The sequence below is a fragment of the Spermophilus citellus genome (genome assembly GCF_964194105.1).
Source record: "Spermophilus citellus genome assembly, chromosome: 4".
Classification (NCBI taxonomy): Eukaryota; Metazoa; Chordata; class Mammalia; order Rodentia; family Sciuridae; genus Spermophilus; species Spermophilus citellus.
This window is the reverse complement of record NC_138185.1, coordinates 102,139,319-102,151,929: the sequence shown is the minus strand read 5'-3', so window position 1 is coordinate 102,151,929 and position 12,611 is coordinate 102,139,319. Positions and strand designations below refer to the sequence as shown.

Sequence of the window (12,611 nt, the reverse complement as noted above, 5' to 3'; positions counted from 1 at the left end):
TAAGTTAAGAATTTATCTTCTCTAGAAAGCTTTCCTATTTCATTTTGTGAGTAAACACTGAAGTATCTAGACACCATTTAGCCAATGAAATGTTCTTTATGTTCTAGTAACCCCATCCTGTACCATCAAACATGGCATTAGTAGCCATTTCTTAACTATTAATCCAGAGATTCTAGCACAAACTATTTCTAGAACAAATCACTCAGGGACAGATTACAGCAGTTGAACACATTAAGTAATGTATCCTTCATTGTAGGATACTCTGAAATATTTTATTGATGCTAGCTGTGTCAACATCTTAAAGTTGTGGTAGATTTCATTTGGCTCTCTGTTAGGTACTCAGGAATCAGAAAGCAGGGACGGCATCAGGAATTATAAACTGTGTTACAGGGACCAAGATCCATATACCTATTACTCTGTTTTCTTTTTTCCTATCACAAAATAACATCCTCAAGTAGTTGGGAAATCTGGACTGAATCTCATTGCAGGAAGTAGATGGAATCTGATATCAATGGCTTATCACACCAAGCCCATATTAATGAATGTGCTGTATCATATCAAATTTCATTAGCAGTAAACTTTTTAGTTTTGTGGTTCTGGAGATCAAGCCCAAACCTCACCAATGATTGGCAAGTAGTTTACCATGAAGCTACATTCTCAGACAAGCAATAAACTTTTAGGATAATACAATACACAGATCTTAAGTGTTGTGTTAGTCACCTTTTCATTACAGTGACTAAAATACATGACAAGAACAACTTATACATGGATAAACTTATTTTTGCTCATGGTTTCAGAGGTTCAGTCTACATTCATCTGGTTCCTTTGCTCTGTGCTCAAAATAAAGAAGAACATTATGGTAGAATTGTGTTGTGCAGGAAAGTTGCTCAGTTCATGGTGATCAGAGAGAGGAGAGAGAGAGTAAGGAGACAGAGGCTAAATATAATCCCTCAGGGGATGCACTCAGTGACCTACTTAATGTAACAATGCCTGATCTGCCTATGGTTATCACCCAGTAGTTTATTCAAATTATTAATCTTTTGAATGGATTGATCTGATGATGAGGTTATAGCCCTCATAATATATTTCACCTCTGAACATTTCTTCATTTCCTAATATGAACTATTAAGGAATATCTCATAGACAAACTATAACATTCTGCCTCTGGCTCCCAAAAGTTTATGTTATCTCACAATATAAATTTTATTCAATTCATCTCCAACAGTCTCCATAATCTTAATGGTTCTAGCAGTATTCAAAAGTCCAAGTTCAAAGTCTCTTCTGAACCTGAAGGCAGACTCCTAGCTCTGAACGGCTGTAAAAATCAAAAGCAAGTTATATACACACAATTTAAAATGGCACTGAGTAAACATACCCATTTTAAAGGGGAGGAATCGGACACAGAAAGAAGGAATGGGACCAAAACAAGACTAAAACCCAAATGAGCAAACAAGTCTGTAGCTCCACATCAAGTATCTGAGGCACACGGTGGTGACATGACATATGAGTTCCAAATGACTTGGGCAGCCCCACTCCTTTGGACTTGATGGTTGCAGCCCAGGAGGCCTCTCTCATTAGGCTGGCTCAGTTTCTGCCCTGAAGCCGTTCTTGGCAGATGTTTCACACTACTAACATCTATTAATTACTGAGATCTCCATTCCAACTTCTGTTTCACTCACCTTAGGGCTTCCTGCAGGGCTTAAAACACCACTATACTTTTCCTGACCTCCCAGGCCTCCTTTACAATTCCAAAGGAAGCCTAAATGACCCCTAACTCCAGAATCTTGCATTCCTACAAAATATACCACATAGATGGTGCCAATTCTGCCATTAGTTGAAGCATTAGACAGGCCCCCTTTGGCCCCTGCCACGGTTGATCTCTGAATTCCTGGGTGACTGATCACAGTGAAACAAATTCTGGGTAAATAACTTCTTAGCACCATGTGTGAGCAGGGTATCCCAAGGCCTCTTTTCAAAAGAATTTTCACCTTTATTAAATGCTACAACTTGCCATGGTTGTGGTCTTTCAGATTCCTGAGCTGCTGTCAAAGCATCTTTCCTATTGCCTCTGGGCAAAGTACTTATATCTTTTTAGTGGTGATGAATCTCAACAACTATGCCTTTGATGGTTCCAATTTTACATGTGCTTCTTCTCTGGCCAAAATGAAAGTTTTCTACAAACTTTCTCTCTGCTTTTTTCTCATGATTCTGAAAGTAAACCCTGATAAAAGCCATGGGCAATACCTAGGCCATTGCCTGAATGCTCTGCTGCAGATAATTAGTACATCACCTGTCAATTTAATCTCACAGAAAATCTCAGTACTTGGCTAAAATGTAGACAAATTCTTTGTATGAATGGCCGCTAGGCAAATTTTGATAGAGTCCTCATTCCCTTCTGAAACTGTATGAGCATAGTATTATGATATGCATTCCTATGAGGAACATATTCTTTTTATCTCCCACCAGTATTACCCATTAAGTTCTGCTTACGGGCTGGGGATGTGGCTCAAGTGGTAGAGCAACACATACAAAGATGTTGTGTCCGCCAAAAACTAAAAAATAAATATTAAAATTCTCTCTCTCTCTCTCTCTCTCTCATTAAAAAAAAAGTTTTGCTTACAACATTCTAAGAGTTCTCCAGCCTTTATCCCCAAATTTTTCTAAATTCATTCCTCAAACCAATTTCAAATGCTTCCAAACCACATATATAAAAATATCAGTGACCCTACTTAATTTCAATTTGTGTTAGTCAGTGTTTCATAACTGTTACCAAAGTGTCTGACAAGAACAACTTAGACATGGAAAACTGTATTTTGGCTCATGGTTTCAGAGGTTTCATTCCATGGTCACCCAACTTTATTGCTCTGTGTATAATGTGAGTTGAACATCATGATTGAAGGGCATGCTACTTGAAAGCTGCTTAGTTCATGGTAGCCAGGAATTTGGAGTGCGGGAAGAGAGAGAAGGGGGGCCGAGAAAGAAAGAGAAGGAGAAAGAAGAGAAAAGATGGGCTAGTGACAAATATAATCAAAGACCATTCTTGGACCTAAGACCTACTTCCTCCAGCCATGTTATAACCCAGTAGTCCATTCAGTTGTTTATGGATTAGTGCATTGATGAGGTCAGACTGCTAACTATTGCCTAAAACTGTGAACCTTGCTTTTCTGGGAACTATGCTTTCAGAACATGAGTTTGTTGTTTGTTTGTTTGTTTTTTAATATTTACTTTTTAGTTGTAGTTGGTCACAATAACTTTATTTTATTTATTTTTATGTGGTGCCGAGGATCAAACCCAGGCCTCACACATGCTAGGCAAGTGCTCTATCGCTGAGTTACAAACTTTTGAAGGGACATTATGGACCAAAATCATAACACTGGGTGGCTATACTATATATGTATACTGAATTATTGTTATCTATAGATAACAATATCTATAGATAACAATAATTCAGTATACATTTCAAAAAGTTTAAAATAAGGATTTTGAAAGTTTCACAATGGGGATATAAACATGTTTAACTTGATATAAACATTATGCAATACATACACATATCAAATCATCTGATGGTATCTCATTGATATGTGTGATTTTTATATTTTTTAATATATCAACCAAAAATAAACTAAAAATAAATAAAAAAACATAAAAGCATAAAAATTAAATAAACTTAACTAAAGAAAAGTATTTCCTAAGATTGCCTATACTCTTGGGAATTCCATTAAATTTTCAAGTCAACTTTTATATTCCTACCAAAAAAAATCATTGAGATTTGATTTTGTTTAGAATGTAAAGAATAATTTGAGGAAAACTTGCATCTTATTAATACTGAGCATTTGGGTACATGACTATGCTATATCTTCATTTTTATTTAGATCTTCTTTAATTCATTTTATATTAGTTATAGTTTATTGTGTTGAGGTTTTATCTCTTTTTTATGAAAATTCCCAGAGGTAATGCATTTACAAACACAGAAATGGTTACAACAAAGATGGCCATGATGATTGGGTATATACATAAATAGTGTCTATATAAATAGTGTATATGTATACATATATTTATACATAAATATACATTTATACACAAATCCATGTCTGGCATCTGACTATTGCACCTAGAGAGCTAAGTCCAGTCCTTGTATTTACCCTGAATACTCCCTTCTCTGCAACACATTTATTCTTGGGTTTCATAGAGAACACAAAGTTCTCATAGCCCCTTGGGGGATGACATAGGGAGACAGAGTATAGGGCCTTGTTTGGCAGAGAAGGGGAAGAAAGGTTCTGAGGAAAACCATAATCCACACTTCTAAGCCACCCTTGATTACCTGGAGAATCTCTGGCTCCTTGGGGACCACATCTCAGCCTTTGCCCCCTTACAAATAAAAGGAGGTCTAATCCCCACCCAAATCATCTTCTACCAGCAGTAGGTAGGAAGTAAAGTGAGACCACGTAGGAGAAGAAAATGACTTTCAGGGGTTGGGGCATGAAAAACAAACAAACAAAACACCTCTATTCTTTTACAGGCAAACATAGGACAGGAGGCGGTTGTATTTGGAGCTCCCTTCTTTTTGTTATCTGAGATAACCTAGTCTTCTAGTCTTCTTTCAGCCTGAACTTTGAGGATGAGGGAGAGAATAAGTGCCCACATAAGACAAATTTCTGGAGGTCACAGCAAATCCTTCTCTTGAGGTCCAACCCAAATTTTAAAAGCTTTGCTTGGGAGGAGGGCTGCTGGTTGACACAATTAGCTCAGTGTCCTTTGTGATTCAGGAGGGCTGATGTTCCTTTGAAGAAGAGTTGAAAATAATGATGATATCCTGGAAAGGAAAGCTGTGCCCGAGACCCAAGGAGATGGTGACAATTCTTGTCACTGAAGAAAAGGACTTTTCCCAAGAAGAGATGGTGAGAGAAGAGACCAACACTTTTTTCTCTTGTTCCCAATGGGTGGCAGCATAGATCTGGCTAGGAGTTCCACCTGAATGGTGCTGGTGATGACAGAGAGGCAGATGTACTTATGATGCTCCACATTCTTACAGGGGTTCAGGTCAAAGGAACACTGCTGTCCCCTCCACCCCCACGCTGGTTGTCCCAGGGCACTGGACGTATGGTGGCTGTGGCTGCTATTGCTGCTGCTGTGATGCCTGGGAGTCTTGGGCTTGTGCGTGGGCTGCTGTTGCTGCTGCCTGTACTCGTTGCTGGAGATGAGGAGGGTTGTGTTTGCGCATATGTTTCATAAGGTATGTTTCTGATGAATATGCCCGAATACAGATAGTGAAAGTGTCTAACTTGACGTGCTTCACCATATGCATAGACAGCTGCACCTCTAGTGAGTCTGGTTCTGTATACGACTGATGACAGTTGTAGCACTTGAAGGATTTATCTGTGTTGTGCTGCCATTTGTGGGAATGCAGACTGGAGAGTTGTGTGAAGGCTTTCTCACAGCCTGGGCGTACACATTTGTATGGTCCATCACCGGTGTGGATTCGTGTGTGCTGCTGGAAGTGGGAGAGCTGGTGAAAGGCCTTCTGGTGATCAGAACAGTTGTTATTGGGACCCAAGTGGATATGGAAGTGCTGGGCCAGGTAGGAGGTGTTGGCTGTCCTGCTGTCTTTCTGATGGTCATCATCAACTTCAGGGGAGAAGACACAAAGCTCATTCATCTCAAGCAGCCCCGGTTCCAGCATCCACTTCTTCTTGTGGCACCCCCCAAGGCAGATGCTTAGGAGCCATATTTCCACCTCCACCACCACCTCCGCCTCCTTCCTTGGTTAGGGTTGATGCTACCTTCTTAGATAGGTCAGGGACGATCTTGAAGGGCTTTTGAGCCAGAAGGAAGAACTGAGACCCTCATAGGAGCCAAAATGGAAAAGGTCTGAGCTGATGAGGCTGTGGTCACAAGAGAGCCTGAGGGGAATGTGATTGCCAAACCAGGACCCCTTGATTGATTCTCTTCTCTGCTCCACCTCTGAGAACAGGAGAGTCTGCAGTCATGGGTCCTATAGATGGCACAGGGACCACCATGATATTCTGGGTAACGGATGCTTGCATGTGTGGGGTCAGCGGGTCTGACTTGGACTCTGTATTCATGCTGATGCCTGAGGGCAGGGACACTGAAGCAGGCACTGTTAGCAAGGTGGGGTAATAAGGTGGAGCCAGCTCACAGCCCTTCTCTGGCAGCAGCTGATCCTTCATTAGGTTGATGAGCATTGTGTTCTCAATCTGTCCTGAGACTGTGGGGATAGAAGGCCAGAAGTAAGGGTTGGAATTGAAGTGAGATTCTTCCACTCTAATCCCTCTCTCTCTTCCTCTTGTCATCTTATTCTTTCTCCTTTCCAGGGCTCCCGAACTTTCCAGAAGTGGTGCTGCAGCTCGTGCTCCCTGGAACCCCAATTCCTATGTGCCCCACTCCCTCACTCCATCCTCCTTTGCCCCCAGGCACAGACAGGAGTCACTGTGCATAAGGCAAGGTTTTATCTCTTGTCAAATTTATTCATTAAAACAACATATTTGTTCTATAATGTTTTTTTTCAAAGTTGTTTTACTTAATCTGTTGGTAACAATATTCAAAACTACAGCTGATAATATATATTGTACTTTTAACCTGCAATATTCTTGATCTACTTAGTAGTTTTAATAGTTATTTTGTGGATAGATTCCTTATACGTGTTAATCCCTTAGAGGTTTGCATTTTATGTTTCATTTGCTTTATGGCACTGACTATGAACTGTGATATAATGGTTAAAAGAATGTGTGAAAGAATAAGTCCTTGGCATGCTTCCTATTTTAGAGTAATAATATCCACTTTCACCACAGGGTATAATGCTAACTATGGATTTTTTAGTATATACTCTATGTCAGGTAGAGAATTTTTTTTTTTTTGTATGTGGTGCTGAGAATCGAACCCAGGCCGCACGCATGCCAGGCAAGCACGCTACCGCTTGAGCCACATCCCCAGCCCCGAGAATTTTTTTTTTTTATGTTTCTAGTTGCAGAGGGATTTTAATCATAACTGGGTATAAGATATTGTCAAATGTATTTCTGCTTCTATTGTCATATGTTTAATTTTTGCTTTTTAGACTGTTAGTAGGATGAATTACATCATCTAATTTTAGAAGTTTAAATAAATCTTATGGTGTTGAGTTAAATATCAAGTTTATTAGCACTATATCTTTTAAATAACAAATTAGATTTTTTAAAATTTTATTTGAGGGACTTATGCAGTTTTCTCATAATCTCTTCATCATTACTCATGATTCAGAGGTTTCCTCTTATAAAATGATTTGGAAAGAATTTCCTACCTTATGTGTTCTAAAATCGTTTGGGTAAAATTGGTCCTAGTTCAACTTTAGCCATATTTTTTTCCTGTTTATTTTTGTCACAGTATGGAATGTGTTGGATTTTTATCAGCAAAATGAGGAATAATATGGGTATATCACAAACAATCAACTGTAGAGGGGATGTTTTAAGTAAGGCAAAAGTGACAGAGTATGACTGAATTTCACACAACTTCAGCTTAAAAGTGGCTTGATAGGAAAGTAATTTATGAAAAATGATATGTGTGTGTATAAATGCTGACAACAAATTCTCCACATTTGTGAATTTTCCAAACAGTAACTGCTGAAAATAGTTGTTTCCTATTTTATTTTCCTTCCTTCTTCTCCAACAGCATTGCTATTACACTCCTTGATATATTCCTAGAGATCACTGATGAACACTAGCAGTATGATGGCATCATTTATCAAACAAGCACTAAGCTGTAATCTGTCTTCATCTTGAGATCATTCCATTGGGCAGATTTGGACTTCCTTTGCCCATAGTTTAGAAGAAGTATTCAAGAATTTTTTAAAATCCCCTTTTGTTATTAACTCTTTTGTCTTTTTGGTGTTCAACAGCATGGGCTCTGCCTAGACCCACAATTTTTACTGATTTGAGTAAAATAATTTGCTAGTATTAGATAGAGATAATATTTGGGGATGTGACAAGAAGTAAAGTTTTACATTTGTAGAGAGAGCTGGTGTTCTATTGAGGTTTTGGAAATGTGCTAAGGGCAGTTGCTTTAGGTGAGCAACCCAGGCAGAATGCTGTAGGAGGCATCTGACCACTATTCCACCAGTGTGCATGCTGCAACAATGAGGCTTCTACCCAAATTACAAAAATTTTCTACCATTTCTGGGGAGGCTGAAGTGTTCCAACTGTGATTCCTGGATTAGGAGAAAGGGATAACTGGAGGTCCAAGACTTAACTGTTCACTGCTTTTGATCATATCAGTAGTGGGGTTAAAATTTTCCCTTTCATGGGGCTTGAAAGCCCCACAATTAAAGAATCAAGACAATTCCTTAGATTCTAATGCCTGGTCTCCACCAGACTGCTGTACACTGTCAGAGTCAGAGGAGCACTGCAAAACTTCTATCATTCTCTACGATTTTCCCCTGGTATTCTTTAGCTTAGTTGGCTTTGTTTGTGGGTTACTGGGTCACTCATTTTCTTGAGCTTTATATACTCAAACTTTAGTTCTGATACTGGAATGAACTTTTATATCATTCTCAGAAAAACAAAGAAAGATGATGTATGTTTATTTAAATGTTAAATTTCCCCTACCCCCATAATATAAAATATTGAGCATTTGTGTTAAAATACATAGCATCATAACACAGAGGAAGAAACTACCATGGAATGTTCAAAATAACTAATTATCTCTTATAATCAAAAATGTTACAGTAACATCAGAGGGGACCTTATGTATACATCACATGAAACCCTGAGATAGTCATTGCCATTTTTTAAGAGAAAGTGTTTTAAACATAACGGCTTTTTTTCTACAAAAACCATTTATGATACCTAGCAGTCTAGAGTAACCATTAAGTTTTATACTGTTGAGTATGATTTTATTACATTTTGAATGAGTATTTGGCCAGAACATAGAACCCAATATTTTCTTCAAATGGCCATTTTTGCTGGGGAAGTTAGTCATCAACTTCTTTAAGGTGAGTTACCACTTCATATTCCTTTTGCACACCCTAATGCTTGATAGAAACTGAAATGCCAACATTATTATAAAATCACCTCATAGAAGCCTCAGCTGTACAGTCAGCCATTCACTTAATTATAGGTATCTCAGTAATAGACTCTTCTATGTTTCCTAAATAAAACCTTAAGCATGTAGTAGTGTAGGCAGCTTTTGCTCTTACAGTGCAAGGGTTTTCTGTGACCCTATAGATAAACAGTGGGCCTACCTACACCAGAAATGTGATAACATTGCCTAAAATTAGCATAGAGCACTAAGTCATTTCACCTTTAGTACCAAGTGCCTATGCATTGAGAAACACAATATAATTATGAAAACATCTAAGTCATTGATATTGTTATCCTATTTCAACCTATGCTTGCCACAAAAATATATATAAAAAAAAACAGGCAATAGAAATCAAGGCATGAGCATACACAGCAACTCTGAATAAGTAATACAGAATGGGAAAATGTGTAAGTTAAGCTGGTATATTAAAAAGTCAACCACTATTGACTTAAAAAGTAGTTGATTTTTTTCTATAAGAAAGTGTTGCAATATACAAAGTAGTAGGACATAAGAGAAACATTTTTTTTTATTATTTAAAGAAAAAACATTTGGGAGGGGTACCAGGGGTTTAACTCAGGGGCACTCAGCCACCGAGCCACACACGCAACCCTATTTTGTGTTTATTTGGAGACAGGGTCTTACTGAGTTGCTTATGGCCTTGCTAAGTTGCTGAGGCTGGCTTTGAACCTCTTGTGTCAGCCTCCAGAGCCACTGGGATTACAGGCATGTGCCACCATGCATGTTAAAAATTCTATGATTTAACAATTTTTGTCCTTACTCATGTTTACCTGATGTGCCAGGATATTAGACATATATTTAATGAGACAATGTGATATAACACATGCAAATAATTTTTATACATTTTGCACTGATTACATTTGCATAACTAATTTATGTCTTATGACCATCCTTAAACTTATACATCATTATCCAGATTTAATGCTGAGAATACTGGCACATTTATAAATAACCTTCAGAGAGGAGACAATCTACTTTCAAGGAAAGTCTCTGAATCCCAGGCCATCTAATGCCTGGGAACAACAAGTGAGGAATAGAGTAAGGAATAGCAAGAGATATCTTGTAGGTTTCCACAAACATGTGGCCCTCATTGAAGTGATTTTATGTTTAGGACAATAGAATTACTTGACATAAGCTTAATTATTGGTGGTTTGGTACATACTTAAATTCCATCAATTACCACTTCTCTTTTTAACCTTTATTCCAAGGGCTATCAGGAACATTGGAAAGATTACACATAACCAAGACCAAACATAGGACATTTTGCCTGGTCATTAAATCTAAATCACTCAATAGTATATAACAGAAAAAGTCTACTGTATTATCTGAGCAATATGTGAGCCCATGCTTTCCCACCCCACTACCCAAATTTGACTGTTTGGTTTTGTTTCTCTTTGCCAATATTTAAAGTGGATTGGGAAATTTCTAATCCAAACTCATGTCCTAATGTTACTCAGCCCATCTCTAGACTTGTCTAGATTTCTCTAGATTCCTGTGTTGGCTTGTTCTCCCTACACCCTGATCCATTTCATACTACCCACAGTATGTTTTACTGAGCCCCCAGAGACCTCACTTTTGTAGGCTGGGGTGTATTCACTCTTACTTTGGCACAGTAGTGATGATGAGGCAGAAAGTGAACTGCTCCTTCATCTCCTTTACAGAATGACTTGAAGACTCAATATGTTTTTTAAAACAGAAGGAAAAGTTGACCTAAGCATAGTTAATTCAAAATGCAATAAATGACTTAATTAAAGATGATACTATTTCCACATCTCATTCTTGGGCACAAGATGTACTTTTACTATTTATAGCCTAATTCTACTGAGAACTGAATAGGTTTACTTGGTTTAGGAAGTTTAGGATATCTACATATATGGATGCATGGATGCCCAGAATACATGGCATCACTGACTGCAAAACACATAGTGAAGTATTTGGCACTCTGAAAAAGAAAAGCCCACTGCATTACTCACATTTTCTCATCCCTAGGGATATTAATTTTAAATTAATGAAGAATTACAATTTACTACTCAGTTTTTAAGTTTCCCAAACTCAAAAGCATGTGTACATACGTCCTAATGCTTTTCATCATGACTTCTCTGGAACTAAGTAGATATTTAATTATAGAATGGGTCTAAAAGTTTCTATGTTAACTTGTGCTATTTCCTTTTGCACAGAATCATCAGCATTACTTGGAAGATGTTTAGAAGATTTTTTTTTTCCAATATTGGGATTAAATCCAGGGCCATAATACACTCTAGGCAAGCATTTGCCACTGAGCTATATCACTATCCCTTTGTATTTTATTTTATTTTATTTTGAAATAGAATCTTGCTAAGTTGCTCTGTCTGGGCTTCTGTCTTGTGATTTTCCTTCCTCAGCCTCCAGGTAACTAGACTTATAGATATAACACCTTGACAAGCTTGTTTATTTTGTCTAGAGTATTTTGTTACTATATTAATTAAATTATATTTGAGATTTCTTAATGTACTAGTTAACAAAATAAATAATTGAATCCAAAGTATTTCTTACTGTTAAAAGTGAAACTTGATATCCAGTATCTTTAAATTGAAATATTTTTGTAGGACTATACTATTTTTAGTTTAATATTAAAACACGTTGGTTTTATTACATAAAGTTTATAGAAAGATATATTTCCTAAACTTTCATGAATACAGAATGAAACAAAATGAATCTCAAACTAAAGATCTCTTTCATTTCCTAATTTTCACATTACCATGAGATTTACTAATTAAAATTTTATTTTTGAAAACTCCAAAAGAGATCATTCTATTGCTTCAAATCCAGTTTTGCCATTTGTCTAATATACAGACATCATAGCATGAAATTGAATGTTATTATATAGTGACATTATTTAATTTTATTACATTTATGACTTGAGACAACTTGAAGCTGGCTGGGGCATCTCCCTGGTGCCACATGAAGGTCTCATATCTTCTGAGTCTGACCCTGACAACCTTTAGGGATATCAAATATTGACCACTATCTATCTCTGTTTCTTATTGACTTGCCCTGATAGTGGATGACACTCTCATCCAATAAATCTTGGATCTTGAAATGAAATCTCAATCTTATCTGAGGTCCTTAGGAAAGAAGAGACTCATTAATCCCCAGAGTGTGTGCCAAACAACCCCTCCCTCTTCAAAATGCTTTACCCCAATTTTGTCCATACTGTCTGTCTCTTAAACAGGGACCCCATTATGAGAGATTCTCAACATAGAGCTCACGTAGCTTTAAAATTAGACTACTTTCTCTAGACTTTCACCAGGCACATTTTCTTTTGTACTTCTCTCATCTGGCAGGAAAAAGACCAAAAAACCTGTTTTGCTTATTTAGAGTAAAACTACTCATCTTTCCTACTGCAGGAATCCAAATTATTGATTTTCTCTAGTGGAGATATTACCCAGAGCAGTAGCAGGCCTGCCTCCCACTTCAAAGTGAGGAGCATAATATGAAACTAGGGTCCTGTGAGTATGAAGGCCCAAAAGGACAAAGGGAACATG

General features: G+C 37.6%; 1 long non-coding RNA gene and 1 pseudogene across 2 annotated transcripts in view; one reads left to right on the top strand and one right to left on the bottom strand.

Annotated features, from left to right (window-relative positions):
- LOC308646678 overlaps positions 1 to 12,611 on the top strand; it is a 1,527,418-nt gene that overhangs the window by 769,870 nt on the left and 744,937 nt on the right. The window lies entirely within an intron of this gene.
- LOC308647337 (zinc finger protein 384-like) lies at positions 4,864 to 6,311 on the bottom strand (annotated as a pseudogene). The gene has a single exon. The product of its transcript is annotated as a zinc finger protein 384-like (transcript).